General features: G+C 38.7%; 1 long non-coding RNA gene across 1 annotated transcript in view; it reads left to right on the top strand.

The window, feature by feature from the left end:
* LOC106035656 (uncharacterized) overlaps positions 1-25,219 on the top strand; it is a 44,150-nt gene extending 18,931 nt beyond the window's left edge. The window contains exons 3-6 of the long non-coding RNA XR_010827895.1: positions 9,339-9,411; positions 9,899-9,959; positions 15,546-15,639; positions 21,758-25,219. This is a non-coding gene — a long non-coding RNA (uncharacterized lncRNA). The remainder of the gene's footprint in view (positions 1-9,338; positions 9,412-9,898; positions 9,960-15,545; positions 15,640-21,757) is intronic.
* The last annotated feature ends 664 nt before the right edge of the window (positions 25,220-25,883 follow it).

The raw sequence follows: 25,883 nt of genomic DNA, 5'->3' as shown, positions 1-25,883 counted from the left end.
TCTATATGCCCATCTTCTTCCATTTCTTAAGAGCTAAATATCCACATCTCTACTGCTGTATTGCTCACAAACGAAGGCAAAAGAATGATCATGAGAATAAATCATCTTTCTAGATGAGAGGTCAGGAGACTCCCAAGGCAGGAAAGGGTTGCATCAGTAGCACTGTATTCAGAAATTGGTACTATTTGCATTTTAACCTGTGATGAGCCACTTAGATAAGAGAGCTTCATAGTTTCTCCAGTTATAACAACAGAAAACTTTTATTAAAGGCTGAAACAACTTTATCAAAAATATACTTGGAGTCTAAGTTAAGTGGTTTATTTTCTGCCGAACCATGTATGGCTTTCTGGCATATCAGGGAAAATTTCAAGCTTAATGCATGACTGCACAACTTGTTTCTTATTGTACCTATTACCCCAACAGAAAATTGGGGGAATAATTATCTTCATGTCTAGAAAAAATTAAAATAATCAAAGAAAGCCCCCACCTCTCTCTCCAGAAAACACTTGAAAGCACTTTCTTTTTGAGGCAGTTTAATGCACGAGAAAGAATTATGCTCAGGGAAAGGAATTTACAATTTATATAAGATCAGACTGTTCTTACAGCACAGTGCTGCAGCACAGCATGGGGGTGCCTTTTCTGAACTCTATTGTTAGACCATATTGGCCTCAGCTTCACTCTTCTACAATATCCAGATAATGCTGAGGCCAAGGGGACAGAATTATGGAATATTCATCTTCATTACAATGTTTGGAATATGATATACATAGGAGAAAATGTGAAAGCATATACTTACGGCACTTGTATTAAAGGCAGTTTTTCCTTTAAAAACATAAAGTAACACATGAATATAGATATGTGAGAAGGCAGAGGTATTTAATCTAAGTATTTTTTATAGTAATGTGATTGTTCAAGGTGAAACATACTTTCCTGGACTGAAAAAGGCAATAAAAAGTTCAGAATCTGCCACTTGGTCAAGATGTATTTTGCAAAATATTGAAGATGTCTTACAAAAAGTTTTATCTCTGCCTTGTGTTGTTGGAACAAGTTAAGCTAGCTGGCGCTCATGGTATCCTGATATCCTGTTGTTTGGGGAACATTGGATAGACTGGCAATGAAAGTTGCTATCATAGTTACTCAGGAAGTACTTATCATGTAAGCATGTGCAGAGTTTAACACCACCCCGAAAAATCTTTAAGATTGTCTATGAATCGGTGATGGGACTTCCATCTTCATGTCCTGAGGGATTACAGAGCACATTGTATCTGAATTTCTTCAACATGATTTAAAGGATGCCTGATTAGTTGAAATTTCAATGCCATTTTATCTTTCAGGAAACATCACTCCCAGCAGGTTGAACCTACTTTTTTCAAAGCACTGGTTAGTACTTCAGATGTCTCTATGCATAAACTGCTCCTAGCAATTGTGAGCCAAGAGCTCACAAGAGCTGCTCTCAGGGATTCCAACTTACTCGCTGTACATGCATGCTGAAATATCATCAATCCTTTAGTTGACTTGGAGTAAAACCCTTTGCATTTGCATTTCAATATATGCAATGAAAAAGTTATCTGGATGCAAGTTCATGTATATCTACTACAAAATTGTACTTCAGATTATATTCTTGTGGGCTTGTGAACCTGAACACTGGAAAATCTGATTTAAGATGTGCATGATTATAAACCTGTGTGCTGCTGAAGATACAAGGTTGCAGCAAGAGCATCTTACACAGTTACTAGGATGTTGTGCACTGATCACAGACAGGATAGCCCTGCAAACCAAGGCTTATGCTGAGCTGCAGGATTGCGTGACTGTTCTGTGCTCTGCAATCCATTTTATGCTGTCCTTAGACAAGAAGTTACCTCCAAGCCTTCAATGCCCTAAGGCCATTCAGGTCCAAATCAAAACTGAGGGAAGAAAGAAAAAAAGGAGAAAACACAGCACAGATAATGGAGACTTTGAGGTGATAACATATCAGAGAGATAAACAAGAATACACAATTGGAGACAGAAAGCAGGCAGACCAAAAGTCTGATTTTTATCTTTTACAGAGAACACACATTATTTCTGCATGCTTTGAACCTGTGGGCCATGATCACAAACATAAGTTTACAAAATATGGGACGTTGTTGCCCACATTTTGGAGAACAAATCTGAATATTAACAAAACAGAAAAGTGATGGTAGTGTAAAATTGTATCTTACTCACACACCCGTTGTGCATTTGCAGCTTTCCTTAGATTGATCATAGGATGCAGCTAAAACTGTTAAACATTTCCTCTCCTAGAATTTAGCAGGAAGATCCATCATCATACTTTATTTTAAACTGTAGTCAGAACTCACAGAAAGCCTGTTAGAAAATGTAAGTGCTGTCAGAATCTTTTCTTATAAGAGTGCTTGCAGTGAAAGCCCTAAGAGCTACAAAGCATGACATGAACAACCTTTATGATTAATTATAAATATTTTATTATATGAGAAAACAACGTAAACTACCAGGGATGTCAAAATATTACAGGCTTTTATGTTTGTTCTTTTCACTTAAGTCACTTAAGTCAGCTTCTTTGACAAGAATGATCTGCTTAGTGTGAGAAATTTTACAGTCCAAATATTTCAGGCAGGAATTTTCTCGTGTTGCTGTGACAGGCAGTGGAAATTTTAGCTACACACCTGGGTTTCCTCTGGCCATTCCTTCTGCATCTTTACATTAATTTAGAGACCATGGATGCTACAAGAACCATAGTAGTAATTTTATAACAGTAGAAATCATAACTTGCAATTTATTTTTTTTTTTAAGATCTGGAAACTAAGCAGCCCCACAAAATGGAGACAGCCTTGTGTTTCACTTCTCTGAGAATATTTTTGTGCTATGAAAAAAGAAACGAGTTCACAATCATCCTGAGCTGTCAGTACTTAAATCAAGTGCCTCAAAAGTAAATGGAATAAAATAATGTTGCATGACCAGTAATAAAAAAGACACGTTGTTAAAATGGCACCATATGTTATTATTTTGTACACTTCAAAAAACAACATTCCAGCTTTTACAGGATGAAAAATAAAGACGTTTGTTTGTCTTTCAAAATGTCATCTTCAATTCTCCACCCAATAAAAAAATGAAAGTTTTAAATTAGTTCAGAAAAGCATCATGTTTGTCTTTTAGTTAATGGCACTTCATCAGACAACAGATAGAAAAATTTCTGACAACTGGAAATTGTCAGTGAGATGCATCCAACAGCATGACATCTATTTCTATCCCTTAGATTTATGATTTGAGAAAAACTGACTTTGTACCTCTCTGTATTTAAGAGCACAAGCTGCTGAAGCGCTTATTCCCTGATCCTAAGGAATGAGGTATGGCATAAGAATATACTACACCAAAACTGCAAACCTGTAATTTCCTTAAGGAAACCCCAAACATCTCTTATTTTACCTGACATTAGACATGAAGCTGGACCTCTTAGGGTCTGACCCCTGGAACTGACAGGGGCTTGTGGCCTCACAGCAGCAATTGGGTCAACAACAAACATGATCCAGGGCCATGCTTCAAAACAGAAATAACATGAGAAGTCTATCCAACATCAGTACAGCTGGACTGTTAAAATGCTTGGACATGAAGAAGTTCTGATAATTATTTATTAGTCATTCTTGTAATCAGTCAGGTGAAAATAATAACTTGTAGTCCCCTTAAAAGTAATTTTGGGGAAGCCAGGTTTTGTACATAAACACAGTAACTGCAAGACACAAAAAATAGGACTGAAAGACATTATAAAGTATGGAAATACAGGTAAATCCCAGGTAAAAGCCTGCTATTCACTCTCTGGAGTCCACTAGAAGACTTTCAGCTATAGCTTTCAGCCCTTACCAGAAACTTTAGACTGTCAGACAAGTGGGTCCACAGATGGTCCCCAAGCACATCCAGGCACTGAACTAGTGGCAGTTTCACAGCTCAATCAAACCTGGGGAACAAGATTACAATGCAAGGCATAAAAGCCTGTGCAGTACCTGTTCTCCCTCCCCATGTACGTATTGGGCTATTTAAGCCCTTCTTCAGTGTCAAATGTACTGCTGAATTTAATTGAGGCATGTGACTACATGACCACATTTTGATCCATATCTGAAAAGGCCGTGTGACTTAGGATTTTCAAATACATATTTACGTTCATGCACCTAAATCTATACTTAGCAATTAAATAAGTAGCCTGATTTTAGAAATGAGTTCATTTTGTCTTCACAGTCAGTAGCCTGTAAGCTGCATATCTTACAGGAAAAGAGAATGTTTTTTAAAATCACTCTGTTACAAAACTCTCAATAGATTATTTTCCAAATGTTTTGCTCATTATTAAAGAACTAGATGGGATTATGCATAACATGAAAATCCATGACAACCTTTGGTTAGATTTAAGCCTATAATACTACTTTGATTCAAGTATCCTAACATGTTAATATAGGCTAGTCTGCTCAGTCCCAGTTCTCATTCAGGCATGTACAACTAGGCTGTAATTTGCATTTCTCTGCCCTAGAGACAAACTCTGCAAGGTTACTTTATTTAGACCTTTCCCTTCTGACCAAGTACATTTAAAACAGAGGTAAAGATAGAATTAGTTAATTTGCTCTTAATAAAAGCTACACTTTTTGTATTTAGCTGCAGAAAATGCAGTTTTAGTTAACTGAGAAAGAAAATCATCATCTGAATCAACATCAACTGAAAAAAAAGAGAGAAAGAAAGAGAGAAAGAGAGAGAGAAAGAGAGAGAGAAAGAGAGAGAGAAAGAGAGAGAGAGAGAAAGAAAGAAAGAAAGAAAGAAAGAAGGAAAGAAGGAAAGAAGGAAAGAAGGAAAGAAGGAAAGAAGGAAAGAAGGAAAGAAGGAAGGAAGGAAGGAAGGAAGGAAGGAAGGAAGGAAAGAAGGAAAGAAGGAAAGAAAGAAGGAAAGAAAGAAAGAAAGAAAGAAAGAAAGAAAGAAAGAAAGAAAGAAGGAAAGAAAGAAGGAAAGAAAGAAAGAAAGAAAGAAAGAAAGAAAGAAAGAAAGAAAGAAAGAAAGAAAGAAAGAAAGAAAGAAAGAAAGAAAGAAAGAAAGAAAGAAAGAAAGAAAGAAAGAAAGAAGGAAAGAAGGAAAAAAAAAAAAAGAGCAAAATAAATTATGAGAGTTTAGTCTCGTTACCCAATCAGGAACTAATAATCCTGGTGCCTTCCTTGAAAGAGAGTCAGGGGTTCTGTAGCTTTATGGGTGGTGAGTGTCATTATTTGCTTTATTGTGGTACTTGAGAGCTCCAGCTGAGATGCGAGTCCCACTGTGCTATCCAAAACCAATGAGGCAATCAATGCCCCACTGCATTTGCTTACCCACAATCTCAAATTGCAAGGCTACAAGGGCTGTGACTGTCTGTATTCCCCCTGCTAAATCCTCAGCTCCTTGCATCTCAGGGTGGTTGAGCTGAGTTTTTCTGGATGTCCTTCTCTGTCCTGCAGGTTAACAGGACCCCATGGTCTGGATGCCCCACATCTCAGAGGCCATGCTAATGTTTCATCTCTGCAGTCCAGGCTTTCTAGGAGTCTGATCAAGTATCTGCTTTGGTTCACTGCTTTATTTCTTCAGACAAACAACAGCTAACTCACATAACACACCAGATGGCTTAAGAAAATATATAAATCAAACAACTTCTTTCACATTCTTTTTTTTTTTTTTTAACAGATTTGGGTTCAGCACTCTGAGATCAGGATCACTACTGGCTAAAGAGTTTGGGATTGTTTCTCTCTCACTAACTTTCTGAACATGATTTGTTTCCTAAAACATGCTGTCTTTAATCTTTTCTTCCTCTAAGAAATTACCTTTCTTATCTCAAGTCTTCAGATGACTCATTAAGTTCATCAGCTGCTTTGTTGGTTAGTTATTTCTCTGGAGATATTCAGATTTAGGTTTCTGTTCTCTGGAGCCATTTCTTTAAATGTGACCTTTTCCACATGAAGAAAGATCTCATAACTACTCTCTTTGCATGTATCCATTCAGTTCACATCCTAGATAATCAACATGGTTACACTAAAACCTCTGCATGGTGAATCAAAAGAAGACTTTTAGCACTTGTCAGAAAAAAATCAACACAATCTGAGTTCAAAGGAGGACACTGTATTTTGTGATAAATAATCTAGCCCATTGCTCTTTTACCTTCAACCTCTCTATTGCATGTCATCATGCTGGAAAACCAAACTCCATGGTGATTGCAAGTACAAATGCATCTGTCTGTTACAAACTGAAATCTATCAAGATACATGCTTATGTGAATATTCAGAAGCAGAAGAATTGTGATCCCTTCCTATAGCCTCAATGAAGTCTCAAGGTGCAAGGAGAAACTGGGGCAGTTTCTGTGGCAACCTGATTTCCAAACCAAAACTGGATAGTCTGTGTAAGCACATTTAAACCTGGTGTGAGAAAAATCTCAATAATTTTCTTTGGATGGGATCTTTTGTGAAGCTATTTTATTTGCGATTGCAATGGCAGGCATCCTGCAAATAGGAGCGCATAGTAGAACATATCATAACCTTATATTCCCTATTACCTGACACCTGATTTCTCTCCTGTTTCCTCATTGGCTGAGTACTACAGGTTCACAACCTACTCGATGCCCTTCTATACCATATACATACAATTTTATTTGACCAACTTTTAATTTATCCTTTTCTTTTCTTTTTTTTTTCCTTCTTCTCTTGTGACTAGAGGGCCCGTGATTTTTGTTTTTACTGATTTCACATGGCTCATCCTGTTTATCTTAGCTATCCTCCTTATTTTGGGACAGTGAGACCTTGCCTTTATCTGCTTAACATACTCCCCAACGCTACGCCACACAATCACTTTTGAATATGCAAGGTTAGTAGAATTTTCCACTGCAAAAACACCTTCTATTGCAAAAACACAACTTTGTTTTTCACACTGGGGATATGTAATTGAGCATAAAAATGTTTCTATGTTGTAACACCTTTTTAAAAAGTGTCAATTTGTGATGCCAAGTTGTGTCTTCTCTTTTCTTTGCTTGGGACAATGTTTTAAATTTTGAGGCTGAAGAAGCTAGAGAGGAAATACAAAATACTCTTTTTCTACTGAAAATGACAGTAAATAACCAAATTATATTTCCAAGCAAAAACCAAATGCTGTTTAATGGATGCAGACTTTAGGCCATCAGAAAATATTCATATGTAGCTTATCCACACTAGGTGTTTTAATTTTTTAATGATCCACAGAATTATATGCAACAGTTTTATGTAACAAAGTAGCTACATACTAAAAGCCTTCCAGTTTGTTCCCTTGCAATTTCTCTAACCAACGTTGATACACTAAATAAAAACATGCTAAGAACATGAAGATACAGGGAAATGGAAAAACTTATATTCAAATGTAACCTCAAAATTTCTCATTAACCGAAAAGTAACCAATATTTCAGTGACCATGCTTGATTACTAATGCTGAAGGCCAGAGGCTCTTCTGCTGAAATTCAGTCTAGCAAGAAACTTCTTATTGTGATTCACCCTGTGAAGGAATAACAATTTCTCAAGCTTACAAGCTTGGTGTATGTATGTAAGAAATGAATATTTACTGAATATTTGCAGAAGAAAGAATGCCTACAGTGCGGATGCTTCTTGTTCTTAAATAGTACTGGAGCCTAAAATTCTTCTAAAATGTGAGATAATTATCCTAGAAGTCTAGTCCTCCAAATACATAGGAGAAGAGAAGCAAACTGATCAAGGCTATTTTTTGAGTTGGGAATGATTATAGGTGATATTTTGATTATCATCTGTGTCATATATCCCAGAGAAGCCTTAGCTACTTCGTCTTCAGATGCACAGAAGGACAAAATGTAGAAAGGACCTTTACCAGGTAAACTATGAGAAGAAAACAGAAGGTAGAAATTAACAATATATGCCCCTTATATTTTACAAATATATTTGAGAAAAAATATTTCTTATTGAACAAATAAATATTCTAAGATATAAAACGTTCATTAAGTACAGTCACATTATACTACATCATTCAGCAAGGTCATGGTTGTGTAACCATTAGGCACTAGAACTAAAGCTACCTAACACTGGGAATTAAGAATGCCTCTGTCTGAAGTATTTCATCTCAATCCATGATCACAGGAAATATTAAATTAAGTATTATTAAAGCGTTACAGAAATTAGCCAAGGTAAATCCAAATAAATTCAGAAGATACCAGTATTGCTTTTCTTTGCATCAGCTCAAAGAAACATGGTGCCTGACCATGTTCTTGCTGAGAGAAATATCTTTTCAATGGTTAAAATCCTAGTAACTGAGGTAGTCACTACAATACATCATAAAGAACCTACAGCATTTCTTATAAGGGAGCCTCCATATCAATGTCATAGCTTAGCAGTTACTTCTCTAAAGGATTAGAAGAAGACAACCCAAACATAGGTACTTTAACAAGAAACATTAATTTTCTTCTTTCCCTATTTTTTTTTTTCCTGGAAAGGTGATTTGCACCCACTGACAGATTTTTAGGGGGTTCCAAACAGAAAGAAATTCAGAAACATTGTTCCAGCTAATTTCTCACTACATAATTAACATTGTTCTAATTATTAGCCATCCTCAGTTTCCATAGTGTTTCCCGCTTCCTGTCACAATGAACAATGTTGTGTTGCATGAACATAGTTTTAAGGATAAAAGTTTCTTACATATCTCGCACAATAAATAAATAAATAAATAGATAGATAAATAAATAAATCACAATTGAAATGATATTGATCATGTCCTATTTCAAAGAAAATAACTGCTACACTTCTGCTACGCTTACCAGAGATATCTGAATGTACCAGCTTAACCTTAAGTACTGATCTTTAGAATAGCTTGCAAGGCTATCTGGGTCCATATAAAGGACCCCAAGATGACTTATATTCAAAATCAGGTGGAGAGGGATTTTGAGAGTTAATGTCCTCTAATGTCCCCTAACTGTAAACCAAGGGTATGGGTCAGTTAAAAATACACAAAAACTATTTTTTTTTTTCCCTAAGGAAGAAAGGGCTAAGGAGAATCTATGTTAAACTTTCTGACCTGGCAACGTGAGTTACTCCATTGAGTTACTGAGGGTAGTTACAGAGACTAAAAAATGCTTAGTACTCTGAGCAAGGTGAGACCACTCATAAGGTGAGTATCTCATAAGACTTGGCCTTCAAACTTCAGCTTTCTACATGTATTACTGCTACTTTTCCTAGTCTTGATGTACAGCCATTGCCATTTTTTTCAGGACAGTGTATATTTACTATTTGATATATGTAATGACCCTATTAATACAGCGTTGATGCAAATGCCCTGTAATTATAATCGTTTTCCTTTCAACAGCTAAATGAAGAAAGGAATAGCATGCTACACAGCCTTCTTTTTATGGATCATAGCAGTGGCTCCTGGACTCCAGGTGAGTTACATGACATTTCATTTTGTCAGTAATTATATGCCAGCTGAAGAAAATACCACATGCTGATGCTTTCCATGGGAATTTGGACTGCATTCACTTTCAGGCAGTGGTCTGAGACTATTTTTGGAAGCTTTATTTGAAAGAATGCAGGAAATCTGTTTCATTTTAGCAGCAACTTCTATTAATGAAATACACGTGATTTCAGTTTGGTTAACTGTCTTGTACGTGAGCACTAAACGGGAAAGCTCTTCTAAAGCTGGACGGTTTACATCAAGCCTGACTAGCAGAGTTAGCTTTCCACTGGCAGACAAACAATCTGTTTCCATGTATTTAAGGCGTTTCTCCTTCAAAACCTGCCAGGCCATGTTCACTTCTTCCATTTGCCCTGTGAACTTAAACAAGAAAATCTTGGGCCCAGAGGTCAGAATGCAAAAGTAGCTGTTTATGGGAAAAATATTTGTCCTACAGTGTCTGCTTTCTCTGCTAGGTGTGATGTTCATCATGCTACAGCTCTATCACATCCCTATCTACTCTTAGGTCTGTTGCAGGTAAGCTTTTCCTCTTCCTCTAATTTTTCATATTCTCTAGTCTTGGCAGATCTTTTTTTGAGGGAGCTTCCTGTCACATTTACCTGCACATATGAGAGCAGTCTGCAAGGATGGGCAGAGGCTAATGCATAAAACAGAGAAGTAATACCTAGGAGGTACAAAACTGTCATTATAACGTTATCTTGGGTACCTTTATTTTAGGGTTAGACAAATGGCTACTCTTTCTGCCACATGTTTTTCCTCATTTGTGAGCGTGGAAAGAGACGATTTAGTTTACTTATACCACTTCATACTTGGGGAAGGACTGCCCTGTAATTTACAGTGAGCTGTGTTTAGCTTTGCCTGAGAGTTTGTTTGTCCTCACAGCATTAAAATAGTTTGCTAGAGGTTATGTTTCCTTGAAGGAGAGTTTCTACTAAACCTTTAATTGGAATTAAAGGGAGACCAAGACGTATGTTACACCTCAGTGCATTTATTTCAGGGTATGCTTATATATGCTAATATTGATGCATTTAAACTATTGTCAAACTCTCCTAAAGGAAGACTGAAATGCTATACATGAAACAAAAATGTTGATTACTTACAGTCAGAGGAAATAATACAACCAAGTGCCATTCGTATATCTAGCCATAAATAAATAAATAAATAAGCTTAATATTAAACTCTAACCTTCCTGCAAAGATTCACAGATTCACCCCTAAGGAAGGAAAGTGTAGACTCTATATAAAAGGAAAAAACACAACCATTTTTATTAAAAAAAAAAAAAGTCAGAAAATATTTGGGGAAATATCTTGAGGTTTTTATATAACAATTTTTAGTATTTACTTTTATAGTAGTCTACTTTAAAATGAAATGTTTTTCTTACCATGCTGTGGGGCATAATATTGTTTTCCTTTTCCAAGTAACTAGGACTCACCAAGAATGATTTTATATCTATAGCATTTTTAGAGCTGTGTGGTGGATTTAACTATAATACCTTACGCCTGGAAGATGGTCTTCTGACAACTTGTGAATAGCCAGAAAGCTGAAGAATTTTGGGAAAAAAAAAAAAAATTTCTCTTTATCTCTTATGACTTCTTATCCTTCTGTTGAATATGTTCCTCAGGTGCGCTGGGAAATCCACATAAACACTCTGCAAGGTAGTGGGAAAATCTGAGTTAACTGGAAGGACAAGTGACTTTTAGGATGACCATCCTTTTAGGATGACCAAAGGACAAGAGGTCATCCTAAAAGGAAGCCCATGAAAGTCAGCATGCTGTATTTGTGAGTCCTTGTTTGGGAAGCGCTGAGGAACATTGTTTCTAGTACCAGTTATCTGCTGGGAAGTGTTGCCTTCTCTGAAGCTTGTCTTCCCTCCCTCCCTCCCTCCCTCCCTCCCTCCCTCCCTCCCTCCCTCCCTCCCTCCCTCCCTCCCTTCCTTCCTTCCTTCCTTCCTTCCTTCCTTCCTTCCTTCCTTCCTTCCTTCCTTCCTTCCTTCCTTCCTTCCTTCCTTCCTTCCCTCCCTCCCTCCCTCCCTTCCTCCCTCCTTCCCTCCTTCCCTCCTTCCTTCCAGTATTTCCACCCTGTGGCTGAGACACAATAGGCAGCTGTAGGCTACTTATGTGAGAGACTTCAGTTCAAGTCCTTTTTCTGTCTGATTCAGATGGATAGTCTGACCTCACATTTTCCATGTTCTACTTTGGAAAACTAAATGTGGCTAGTGACTCCTTCTGAACTGCATAGTTCTGTGTAGTTTTCTTTCAGATGAGACCCTAGCATCTATGTTTGTCATCTCAGCTTGCTCCTATAACCATTCAGGTACACAGCATCTACACTCACCAATAAATACCTGGTGAGTCAGACAAAAGAGCAGCCACACCAAGGGACTGAGAGGCCCGTCATCTCTCCTAACCTTTCACCCATACGAGTTGTTAAGCCACTGGCCTGACTGTGCCCTTAGCTCACCTAAACAGGGAATGTTTATTTTCACTCTTGCTTTGGTCATTCAAGGCTTTGATCACAGTCTCTGCTGTGAGGCAATGTGGTTTTACAGCAGGGCACTGGTGGGAATTCAGGTGCCTAGCAAGGCTGTGTGTGGATGTCATGGATGGTAGACATACATGCTCAGCCAGCACTGTGATTTGTTCCCTAACAGTAGTAGGGAGAAAATGGTATTTCTGTGCCTCAGAAATATCACATCCTGTGATATCATCCCCCTTCAGGGAAAGTACCCACCTTCTCCTTATTTGTGCAAAGCTCCCACAATGCTGCTACATGATTTTTCCTAAATCTTGGTAAAATACCTCTTCTCAACATCTGATCATCAAGCTCCACAAGGAAACATTGCTAGTCTTATTGCAGAAATGGTGAAACTGAAACACAGGGATGTATGGTGCTTTGCCTGAGGTGGCCCAGAAGGGTGCTAGCCAAGGCAGATGTAAAGAAAGCTTAGGTTTCTTGAGGTGCATTCAACAGTAGACTCTGGAAAAGCTGAATTAACATGGTAGGATTTAGCCTGGTACAGTTATACTAATTCTTGTGCTGTTCTTGTGATGTTTCTTTCTGTAGTCTAACTGAACACTGCACAGAAGGGAAGCTGCTGAAGACTTCTATTTCGTACATTTGCTGCAATTTTAATTTCCCTATTTCTTCAAAAGAGACATTTAGCTGCATGGGAACAATTTGTGCAGCATTTTAGGATTTGTTGTGTATTGTTCATAGTACACTGTTCACAGTTTGGCTACCTCCATTCTGTAGGCAAAACTTAGGTCTGATTTTTCCCTGTTGGATTTGAGGAAAGTAGAGGAAAGTAGAGTCTTATATCATTAGAAGTAGTGTTCCCATGTAGCCTGAATGAGAGAATATCATACAGTATAGAACTTGATTATAGTAACAGAAAAGGAAGTCAAATTTATGGCAATATGGATATTAATTCTTGCAGATAAAAATGTTTCAGGCAAATTCCAGGAGATGTGTGGAGCAGAACTACCTATTCCAAAGCGTGGTCTGAAACATGCTCTGCAGCACAGCATGGAACATCACTACTGGAGGGTGCACATCTCATAGATGCTCATCATCTAGTTCCTTACCAGTGGCATTGAACAGCTACTAGAGGTCAGTGGGAGCTATTGCAAGTCAACATGCGAAGACAGTATGCAATGCCATCCACTGAGACATATGTATGAAAATATGAAATAGAAAAATAAAGTGTGCACTTAGCACTACTGGCTTGTTTGTGAGGAAAACTGGTGTTACCAAATACAGGAAAATATCTTCTGTGCAGCTTTGACTCAGTGACCCAAAGGTTAGGCTTTCAGCCAAGACCCTAAACAAAAGCAATGTGTCAAGATGCACGTATTATTGATTGGAGCCAAAAGCTGCAGCCTCTTTTAAGGACTACATGCCTGCACAAGCTGTGTGGCATGAATACAGGTATCTGTCATGTCAGTACAATGTGACAAGTAAAACTGTCGTCTCTAATATCCAAACACATTCCAAAAGATTAACCTTGAAAATTTGAATGTCCTCAAGTCTGGCAACAGTTATTTGTTCTCTGTCAGTGGATACCTGTTGGACATGATTTGCCAAAATCCAGGCAGATATAACACTTTCTTCAATATATTTTTACTATGAATCCATCCCAATATAATAACTTTCATAATAGTAAATGTTTACAGTAGTCTGTGTAGAAGTGTGTTGCTTGATAAGTAAATGAGCTCTTTGACAGTCACCATATTTTCTGTTCTCCCTATTGCAGTAGGCCAGATTTTCAAAGTAGGTCACATTTTCCAGCATGCAGCCCTCAAGCACTTAAAAAAGCATTCACTCAACCATCTCTGCGTGGAACTGATGGCTGTGTTCCAAAAAACTCTCCTGACACACAACTTTTTGAGCTCTCTGGAAGATCCGGAAGTAAATGTTAATGGGCACATGAGAGCTAACCTCATGATTTGAAAATAGTTTTAATTGTGGTTTCAAAGCTCTAGCTCTTTTACCTGTATCAGTATGCCTCAATGGTCATTTTCTGAAATTCTCCACTGATGAGTAGGATTTAACAACATTGTATGGGTATACATTGTATTATTTCAGGATTCCATTGGGGAAGAAATTTTATTTACCAATGCTAAAACAAAAGAAAAGAAAGCAATTCATATGAGATGACCCACAGGCATAGAAGTACTGTAAGTAGGTTAGTAAAGTTAAGTGTTGTTTTGAAGTATTTTCTGGTTTCTTATTTCAGTGTGAAAGTTGCCTTAAGCTGCAATGTGAGTATTACTTCCCATCCACGTGACTCCATCTCTTTACTGGCAATTATTCTTAGCTGTTCTTGGGCTTCAAAGATTCCCTTTTTCCTATATTTGGTAGCAGTATACAAATTTAGATCTGCATAAACTCTCTTCACTGCTAATCCATACTCAGAAAAAGTAATGCATTTTTAGACCTCTTTAAGTGCTTCAAAATGACTTTTGAAGTCTGAAAAGCAAATCTGTGGTGTGAAGGATTGGACTGCCAGTGAGCTTGTTATGGTCCTTACAATACCTTTGTTTGAAAACAGAACTGCAAAAGTGAGTCACATTGAAGTTAGAGGCAATGTGGTCAATTTAAAGCTTCTTCAAATTAACTGGAACAAAATTAGACATGGGTCGATTTATAGCATGAAGGGTCTAAATGTATGCTTCAAGTCTCTGAATTTATTCTTAGATTTCTTCTGCATAATAAATATAGAGTAAAGAAGCATATTTCAAAATTATGTGTTAAGGTCTAGGTCATATGCTTAACACAATGTTATCTCAGTATTTTAAGTGATACCCGGGAAACCTGACAAATACTGTTTTCCTTGCATACCTTCCCCATACTATATACAAATCTATTTGATTTCAGAGGGGAGGAACAAACCCCCTAATAACAGTCTGCACCAATGGATTTCAAAGCATTTTAACAATGTTTCAGGGGAAACTCAGAGCCCCCCAAAGGGTATGTGCCTGAGCCTGGGGCTGCAGGCAGGGCTGTGGTGGTAGAAATGCACCAACTCAGGAGGCAGCTCCTGAATCCTAGCCTTTCCTCAGCAGCAGAGAAAAGGGTTGGGATGCAGCTCTTGGCTCCTGTGAGGTGTAAGCATTTGGGGCTACTGATGCCAGTTGAGCCAGCCTACTACATCCTCATTGCACTCAGCCTCATCCAGCCAAAACTCTGCCTTCGTATTTTGCTCATAATTTGCACACTTGGCCCCTCCTGGGCTAACCAAGCTCAGGGTATATGCCTGTGTATCCTTTTGCTTCGAAGCACTCCATTAGATAATCAAGGCATCTCTCAGACCAGTGGGGATTATGGCTAAGAGACTGGAGCTGTCCTGTAAGGATGCCTGTGGTGGATCAGGCCCAAGAGCAGCAGTGATGGTGAGGACTCTGTTTAGCTGCAGTGGTGTTTGCTGCCCCTGTGCTTAGCTCCTGGCAAGCTGTGGTGCGCAGCTCCTTGGAAGTGTTTGGAAATGGTCATATGGTAGTGATGTCCCTCTGGTCGACTTCTTCTCTTTTACTAGGCTGTGCCAGATGCTTCTGAGAAATCAAATAAAGTCTCTCTCTCTCTCTCTCTCTCTCCCTCCTCCAGGAATGGCTAGAAAATATTTTGAAATCTTATGGTTTCTCTGCTATCATCTGTGAATATCAAGTACAACTAGAAGTTTGCAGGAGCAGCACAGAAGGTAATCTATTTGGACTACTATCGAGCACTTGACCTCGTTTTACCCTGGGGTAGTGAGATTCCCAGACTATGAAAGCGGTTCTAGGCTGTCACTCTTCAGCATCACTGGGTGCCAGCTTTCCTGAAGAGAGACCACCAGGACCACCTTGTTCATGGTGTGCAGACTCTTCCTATGTGAGTGTAGTCCAGCTGTGAGCACCACAGTACTCATAGGTCAGGGTCACTGGTGAGTTGTACAATCAGCTTGACCTGGGTAAAAGGCTATTATTGTTGGAGAATTTTTATTCACTGGCATTTTGTGCTCACTTTGCACTGGAGCAAATGGTATGAACAGTCCAGAGAGAATCAGAAATCTATAACATTCAAGGACACATTTCATTCACCTTTGTATCAGTTCTGACTTGGCTACATGAAGAAAGCTCATGTCACACTCTGACAGCCTCGAGTTATTCCAGTTATGCCCCATAAAATGTAAGAAATGCAGCAGCAAATCATTAACCCCAGTGAAAAGCAGCCACCCCAAGAAAATCATTAATCTCTGAGCCCAGTAACCCCTTGCACATCTGAAGCCTCCCCGAAAGCTCAGACTAATAAATGGACTGATTATACTATGCCTGAAGGTCAAGAATTTGGAGCTATTTCTGTACAAAGGGAGGAGGAGTGAATTCCATGACTGAGGAACCTCTGCAGCCTCCCCAAATCCCTCCCTCGACTGAAGATGCACCAGCTCCAGCTCCCCCCTAGGCTGCTTACTAGTCCCTCTGGGACCTCTGCCTTTGCAGGCTGGCAGCTAGAGGTTCCCTTGGGGTTGCTTTGATTTTGTAGCCAGAGCTGGGTCTTGCTCACCCCTACACAGACAGCCTGTGTTTTGGGCTGTGCTTGGGCCAGTGGAGCAGCAAGGCTGACACATATCCTTTACATTTTCTGCTACTGTATTACAGGGCATTTGGTTCTTGCTGTTTGAACACCTCTAGGGTGAGGGAGGGTGGTTAAAGGAAGACAGGAACGAGTTTGAACAAAGCCAGGCATCTGATATTTTCCACCTGGTAATAATCCATGAATAATCATCTTATTCCAGTAATAGCAAAATTGCAAATCAGTTGAAATAAACAGTACAAGATTCAATGGGTTTTTAAAAAAATATATTCTGGATTCATCTTTAAGTGCTACGTAATGGTAAAAGTACCAGGCTTACAGACAATGGTATGATATGCTCAAGGCCCAGAAGATCCGCTGTTTTATTCTGAGAAGGAACACCGTCAGTCTTAATTCTGCAACTCTAATGGCTTGTTCAGGTCATTCACAACAGCCTGAACTTGCCCTCAGAAATCCTGGGGAGCTGTTTTAGAATTAATAAAAGGTTGAGCATAATTTGTTAAAGTGTGGAGTGGCTCACTTTGAGATATACTCAAGCACTTGGCAGCTTGAGGTGTCCATAGCAGGTGCCGGATTTTCTATAAAGAGACAATTTATAAACAGAGCTGACAACTGGGAAAACAGAGCGGTGGGAGCGCAGCATTCCAGAGCTGGCAGCGCCTGGATGCGCCGGCGCACAGCTCAGGAGAGCAACCCTACTCAAGGGGTTGGCTGATGAGCAAAGGGGTGCAACTAGGAGTACTGCTAGGTATTTTCAACAGGACACTGCAAATCAGTTTTTAACTTTTGTGCTTCCTTAATCAACAGTAAATATTGTTTAGTTCCTGTATTAACTGCTCTTAACTATCTGCACTTTCTAAAGAGAGAAACCCGCAAACACTTTTACTCGGGCTTGCTTTTAAACATGATATAGAGTTTTGCTATTTTCTGCATAAGCATCCTGGCTCACCACGCATTTGTACCTCACATGCCTTTGGAACTGACTAGTTTCACCGACCATTCCTCAAATTAGACTGAATTTTTTGAGTGATTTGGAGATACAGAACATCCCCGAAAGAGGCAGGGCTTGGTGGTGGTGTTATAGCAGATGTGTTTGTAAACACTGATGTTGCAAGGTGGCTGACAGAGAGGCAGGGTCCAGCTCCTTGTACCATTAAACTTCATGCTTCATGGGTTAGGTGATCCTTACTTTCATTTTGCTTTCAAGGCAAAACAAGTCCAGCAGGAATGCAAACATTTCACCACTTCTTCCACTGGTTTTATTTATCTAAAACAAGCCAAGGAAGAGAAGACAAAAACAAAAATACTGCTAGCTCTTGCTTCCCTTTCTTGCTTTGAGCAAGGGTGCAATTGGTCTAAGGAAGAGGAGAGATCTGGGGTTTTAGTCCCTTCCCTCAAAGCACAGGTAGTGTTGCACATGCTCTCACTTTCGTGGTGTGGTTGCAAACTCACAGTTTCATTACTTCAGTCAGGGCTACATCTGCTTCTGCTTTTCAATCAGCTCTTCATTCTACTCCTTATCTTCACATTCTTCAAAAGTTCAGATACACATAGAGACACAATCCTTTTAATTTGCAGTCCTTCTTATAACTCTGCAACAGAGAGGCTGCAGCACATAACTTTTATAACTGTGACATGTTAGGTTCAAATCCCTGCTTCACCTGATTCATACTGGGATTTCGTTTAGGAGAAACCTTTTCCCACTGCAGTTGATTCATACTGTGTAAGTAATTAAATATTCATTGGGCTAGAAAGAGGAGTTTTGCCCTGGGCACTAACACATGCATGGTAGAAGGGTTTTCCCTCTCCAGGTGAAGCTCAGCATATCTGTGGTTCTGCAGCAGGGCTTGCATGTGTGCTTTCTTTTTCATTCCCTTTCTCCAGAAACTCCTTTCAGGAGCCAAGGATCATTTATTGCTGCAGCTGATGTTTTGATTTGCTACTATTTTTGATTTCAGCAAGGGCACACTTTCAGTGCATAACTGTGTTTCAGTACAAGACTGCTAAGCAGTTGTAGATGTGCTGACCAGGACACTGTTGAGTTCTGACAGATGTTAACTCAGAAAGAGTGATGGCAGGTTTTAGTGATGGAAATTTGGATGGTTAGAACTCATAGTGCTACTGTGCTATTTATAGTCCCAAATTGGTAATTAAGGCCTTTAAACATAGCTGTAGCCCTATGATTTAGTGGGATCATTTGCTTTTTTTCATTCTGAAGATCCCATTGTACATTGCTGGATCAAGTCTCTGGAGAGCAGGTCATGAACATTCATCTACACACTCTCAGATGTGAGTCTGTAAGATGTAGATATATTTGACCTCTTAATTACCCATGGAAGCTATAATGTAGCATGTAACAAGCTGTAGGCCAAACCAGTCATGTGTCACCTACTGCAGCATAGGAGTGATGTAAAGTATATGCTTAATTTTAAGTGATTGAATTATATCTACTAATAGCAGTTGCAGCTGCTCTATTTTTCTGGCTTTTTTCAGGTTGATGCTAAAGGTACTAGGGAATAATTTGAAGATGTGTTTAAATTCAGGCTCATCTGTAAAGTTCTTCAGCATGTGCTAAACTTCAGCTACATACCTACTAGCTTTTCCAAGCAGGATAATTTCTGGAATTGATCAAATTCCACTGAAGAAGGAAAATGACAATGATAAATTTTTCATTCGGCGTGTGCCATAGAGATCAGTGAACTCTTGTTGACTTTTTGGTGGTCTCATGTTGACAGTGTTTCAGTATCCTTGGAATTTTAAGAATGCCTCAAAACAGGTTATATCCAGCCCAGGGAATTCTGTATTAGACCTCTCATATTATCAGATAAAGAAAAATTGCATATAAAATTGCAAGTTAATTTTTGTTTGTTTTTTAATAATAAAGTGATTAGGATACATGATCTTGCCATTTTATGTGTAACAAATGTATGTGTATATGGTATGTTTTGCATATATAAACAAATACATAAATATATATAATCTTTTCAAAGAACTATTTTGCAAACTTGAAAATAACCAGTGAGAAGAAAGAATATAAACAGGAAACTGTAGCTAACAGCTGAAACTTATTCACAAATACATGTAGCTTAAAAGCAGCAATCTATAATCAGAATAGAAATTTACATTGATTTAAAAACAACTTTAAAAAGGGAAAGAGATTAAAATACAAAATTCAAAGACACAAGGAAAAATGATGCCAATGAATATTTAACTAGGAGGAAAAATGCTGCAAATGACTAATAGTGAATGGAAAAAAAAAAACACAGGAAGGAATCTAAAATGGGTAGCAGCAGATATTCGGGGACAGAACTCACAAAATTGTGGATTGAAAGAGAGGAACTTAATAATTATGATGGAGTATCACAACTGCTCGGTACATATTAAAAATATATATTCATACTTGATAATAGCAGTGAAACACTCTTAATTGCAAAGATATTAAAGGATAATATGGAAGTGAAACTAATAAAAAAGTCTTAAGTAAGTCAGTAAATCAAGACTATTTATACCTGAACATTATAAAAGGCTTGTAGATCAATACAGTTGACTTTTTATACCTTTTGGAGCCCTGGAGAAATTCCAAAGAACTGAGAGGCAGGTACTGCTGAGCTAATATTAAAAAGAGAAAATAGATAAGTAACTCTAGGAGTTATCCTGTTCTTGACCTTAGGAAAAATAATTTTGTTATAGGTTTCAATTAACAAAAACTGTGCGATGGTAATATAACTAAAGCCAAGATACAAAGGGTTGTGGTAAATCCATCTTCCTAGGGTAGGCTGCTGTTCTTTTTGAGATTCCTCACTGAGTGCTTATAGTGTAGTTGACATTAAACAAAAAAAAATTATTTGGTCCCATATGAAGTTTTTATTTAAGTGTCAAGAGACCATCAGAGCATTAAGTAGATTAAATACTCTACTTAATATGTCACAAATGTAATTGCATATGAGTATTTACTCATTCAAGGTACTTCTATGAGTCTTATTCCATTTTATAATTTGATCAATGGCCTGAAAAAATTAATTTTTCAATTGACGTAAAGACTGAGAAGTGGAAGAGAGATGGGATGGAGATACACTGTGCCATGGAAAAGCAATGTGCATTTCAGAAAAGCCAACCTTAAGACGATATGCCTGGGTACAAATGCAAACTAGGCTTACAGGACAAGAAATCAACCACTGGGAAGAGGTGTTGAAAAGTCTGGCAGACAATGAGCTACATGGGGCTTCTCTGATTAGAGCAAGAGGATTTATGAGCTTTGTAGTCATGGCCGTAGACAGGGGGAGGACAACAAATCAGCAACCTCTGTGCAGAGTGTGGCCTTCCTTTCCTCTTCCACACACCAGCAATGCCATGGTTCCTTGGCTGTGTGGAGGGGAAGACATCTACAGGCCATACACGATGGCTGGAGGAAGCCATGGGAGGGGGTGCCAAAATGTTACCTGCCGTCACAAGGCAGGTTGTGCCATTATCTATGTTTGGTACTAATGCAGCTTTTCTTGGAGTGGTTGCTTCTCTGAATAGCCATACACCTCTCAGAGTGATGCTGGAGCCATGAAGATGGCTCAGAGAGGAGCACTGGGAGTGACCAAGGACTACAGAATGTGCTACATGGGAAGAGACTCAAGGAGTTCCTTCCTTCCAAGTCACTGAAGAGGAGATCACATTCCCCATCTGTCATTCCACATCCTCATTCAGAATCCCTGCTCTCCTTAAGTGCTATTTCAGAGCATTTTCTTGGTTTTCTAGGGCTTTCTGCACTGCAGCCCTGCTTCCATGGGTTGCTGTCATGCTTGAGAGTAAGAGTCCCAAGAGCCTCCTTCACTCCTATGAAGCTCAGGCCTTTATTAAACTTCTGCATTAACTGTGGCACTCCTGCAGTCATTTGGAGCTACCCCCAGTACTTTCCGTGCACAGAAATGCTCTCTAAGCTTTCCATGTCCTGTTTTTAGCCTATATCTTTTTCATTTTTCAAGAGTTTTAAATTATGTAGGAAAAAAATCTCCATAAAATCTTCCAAGTGAACTCACTTAGGAAAGAAGCAGCTGCCTGTGACAGTAATGGTAAGTGACTCTGCCTTGAAGAAAGTCTAGGAAGCCTAAAATGAGTGTAGCTAGGTCATAAATTAAATTTGCTCAAGAAAATCTCTTGTCTTGTTTTAAACTGGAGCTAATCAAAGCAATGATTATTGTTATGTGCTTTTTGTTGTTGTTGTTGTTTCATTTTGTTTTTATATTGATAACCAGCCAACTTCCTTCTTCAAGAACAAGTTACCATATTGCTTCATGCTTGGAGTTTGGATGAAATAATGCATCAGTCGCTGCAGGCCAGAAAGCGTCCCGAACTGGAGCAACAAATCAGTGACTATTCCACACACAGATCTTAGCAAATCTCATGCTAAGATACACTAGTAATTCGCCTTGTCTTTGGTAAGACAAAATTATGTGTCACCTCATCCACTTTTTTTTTCCAGTTAGCTAACAAAAGGTGAAGAATATGAAGAGTATACAGATATGAAGTACATAGATAACACAATCAATCCCTGAATGAGTTACTGGTAGAATAATGTACCATACGCACTGGGTTTTAGCTAGTACTTCATATATCTCAGTATTTTGATATGTATATGAGAAGAATTATGTTGGCATTCTGAACATTAGGAGTCTCTCTGATCCTACCAGCTTGTCTGATACTGTATCTAAATTAACTCAGTATGTAAACTCAGGATTGAGAATGAAATAACTCCTTATTTTCTTTTAAGATAAGAGTTTTTCAGCTGTTCAAGTTCTTTGCAAACCCACTGATTAATACGGTAAACAAGGAGAAGATATACCAGAAGCTGCAGTTACCCCACATGCTGCTGATCCCCAAAAAACATCACTGAATACAAGTTCTGCTGGTCTCCCCAGTAGGCTGAGGGTGACCTTTAGAGCGTGGATAGAAAAGGGATATTCAGTCCCAGTGGACTTCTCCACCTCTTCCGTAGTGCATAAGAAATTAGATCAGAAGAGTGTGTTCTGTATGAGACCTCAAAGCGAGCACTGGGCAGTGTCACACTCCTTCTATCCCCAGTAGTTATTCTGGCAATTTTTCTCCTTGACTTGGAAGCATCTTCTACCAGATTTCTCCTAGAAAATCTGGACAACAGAGGCAAAATTGATCGAATAATGGTGCTGTAGTCCAAACAGGCAAGAAAGCATGGTGAATTTGTATAGCTGCCTAGGTGGTGATGATTACATATAAGTGCTGCTGTTTGTACAAGGCTCTTTGGAAATATTTATGTATTTGTGAGCAGGCATTTCCTATTACAGGTCTGCACAAGCCCAGCGAACACTCTCACCTGACAGTTTGAAACCACCGTGCATTGTGTCAGAAACAAAACTTGAGTTTCAGAGGGTGGGCCCCATGCCTGTCTCTCCTTTGACACATCCTGTCCCCCTGCTTCTTAAAGCAAGGTGCATACCCTTTCTCTGTCTGGATTTGAAGAAGTGCTGTGTTCACTTGCAGGGTTCTAACTGTGCGCATTGAGCTCTGATTAAAATCTGACCCTGCACATGCAAATGAGACGTGGCCCTCGGGCTCTTGGCGACAGGCCACGAAGGTCCTCCGGCTGTGCAGCTGATGCCTCAGTGTCCTAAACCGTGCTGTGTCCTACTCAGACACCAGGATTTGAAGGACAGGCTTTGTTTGGGGGTTTTGCCTTGTGAATAGTAATTTGTTCTGTGGTGACTTCCCAGCTGTTTTCCAACGGGCTGGCATGTGACAACATGATGTCTCCAGCCAGTCTGAAGCCTCCCAAAACTCCAGCCATGATGAGGGAATATTTATATCTCACACGTACAGCGGGCCAACATTTTCTAAGTTATCTTGGCTCTTTATTCCACCCAAAAGTGTTCTGTATCCACTGTCTCTTTCCAGGGGGAAGGGCAATAGGATCTAACACAGAGTCAGTTGGATGTCTTCTCGTGTCTAGCATCTTGCCTCTAAGAGAGAATAGGTATAAGTGCTTCAGAGGAAGGAGCAAGAAAACTTATGTAGGAAAAATATGTCTGATAACTAACCACCCCTTGTATTCATATCTGCTGATTTATAGCATGAACCTAGGTAGTTTGCCTCTCTTTAAGTGATTTTCCTAGATAAATGAGGAAAACTAAATTCCTGCTAAATTCTTGACTACAGTAATATCTTCCAGCTGTGAATTTCACAAGGCAAAGATAAGGAAAAAGACAATTTCCCAATTCCTACATTTAAAATTGGTTGCCCTTCCATTTCTTAGGTAAGAATTCCATTATAGGAAATGTTAACATATTCCTGTAGTATGTCTTTCCAACCTAGGCAGATATTTATACATATTTCCAGTTTCTCACCTCAAAATTAGCTGTCTGTAATCTTTCAGACATGTCTCACATGCCTTAAACTCCCACATCTCTTTGAAGATTTCTTTTGTTTTCAACATGCTGTCTCTGCCCCCTCTCTAATATTTGTGATGTGTTAGATATTCATTTAAATGCAGTTTTAGTGTATCCATTTCTGCATCATGTGACACCCCCATTATTACATTATCTGCAATATAATCACAATTAAAGGTAATATGAGCCTATCTAAGATCAAGTACCTCCTCCCTGTATCACTTATGAGATGAGTTTCTTGGTCCCAAATCTTCTCTATTTCAAAATGGAAGTTAATAAATAAAACATACTTTAATAAGATTTTCATGAGCAGCTACAGAAGTATCATCAAAGAAGGAATTTTCCAGCAAAATTTTCACAGCATGTTCAGCAGCATATTAATGCGCATTTTTCATTCCTGAAATGCACCGCTGAAACCAATCTTAACCAAAGCCTCAGTTTACTGGAGGAAGAATAGGACACTTCTGTACAGATTCACAAGGCAGTTTCTGTGGAGGGAGGAAACACCCTTCCTTCAAGTGATACTATTAAACCTCATTAAACTTTGAGCAGTACAATGGTACTTATTATGAAGAATTTCAAGCAAAAGCTTGAGCTCCTCCTCCTTGATCTTTCTAGCCAATATGTTATGGACTATTTTAAGAAAGGAGCTGTTATTTTGCCCAAGCTACCTCTGTACCATAGTCAGAAAGAGGATAACAGGATCAATCCTCAGCTGTATTAGATGTGCTGTGTTCCTATCTATACTCCACCACCTTACAAGGCTTGTAAAAGGAAGAAGAACAGGATTTTCAGTATGGGTTTTTAATGTGATAAGAGAAATGATCTGTTGAAAGATTGTAAGCATTGTGCGTGTTCTTAAGTGATGAAGCTGTATTTCAACTATAGTTTGTTAAGAAAAGGAATAAGACAAATGTTTTCTTAAATATTAATATTATGGGAAGCTTTGCCATACCCCACTACTGGGGTCAAATCTCAGCAATTAGTTTTGGCTATTAAAACACGGGCCAAGTTGCATTCTGTCTGTTTTCAATGACATTATTGACTCAACAATGTGCACCAGGTCTGCCAAAGGTAATAAGGTATGCTAAAAGGCTTGGTACTAAGCATACTTCACACTAGTAACGGGGTTTCACACAACAGATCCATCTTTTATATAGGCTATTTCTGAGAACAAATTGGAGCTCACTATTGTAACTCATTAGAGCTACAGTTATAGTGTGTTTTTGCCTTGATGATCATACTGATGAATGTAGAGGTTTTGATGTAACGCAGATCAACCCGAAATGGAATTTTTCACTTTTTATGAAAAAAATATGCTTTGTTTCTTTTCACTTGATATGTTTCTTTTAGTTTTAAGTTGCATGTTTCTATTTCGATCTTATTTCTTAATGTTTAGGTCTATTTCAAAAGGACCTTTACCAAATAAAAAGTGGAAAAACAAGCTTTCAAGATTTGAAAAACCAGGCCTTGATTTTATATTTCCATTTTTTGAATGAAAGACAACAATTCAAAGTCTTCATAACACTTAAACTTTTTTGAAAAACAAACAACAACAACAACAACAACAACTCCTGTTTTCTAAATGGTGGCTGATTCCAGTCAAAATTTGCAAATTGTTTCTTCCACATTCTACAGCTTTCAGTGAATTTGCTAACTGAAATTATTTCACCACCTCTCATTCTCCTTCCTTTGAAGCAATTTTTGAAGTGTTTCATCTTTCACCCAATTACATTCTTTTGTACTTTGTCCCTCCTAGCCTTCTAAGTTCCCAAATTCTTCCTTACGTAGCCTACAAAATATTCATTTCCTTTTGAGAACATGGAAGCCTTAATCACTGTGGATTGTGCAATAAAGACCTCCAGGAAAAGCGTTAGTTCACCAGAAGAACCTCTAATTCTTGAGCAATGCACCCGGATCACCCACCTCGGTGAGGATCCCAGCCCACAGGGAAGGCACTGCT

This window comes from Anser cygnoides, chromosome Z (genome assembly GCF_040182565.1).
Source record: "Anser cygnoides isolate HZ-2024a breed goose chromosome Z, Taihu_goose_T2T_genome, whole genome shotgun sequence".
In the NCBI taxonomy this organism is placed as follows: Eukaryota; Metazoa; Chordata; class Aves; order Anseriformes; family Anatidae; genus Anser; species Anser cygnoides.
The sequence above is the reverse complement of the archived record's forward strand: the minus strand, read 5'-3'. Positions and strand labels throughout refer to the sequence as shown.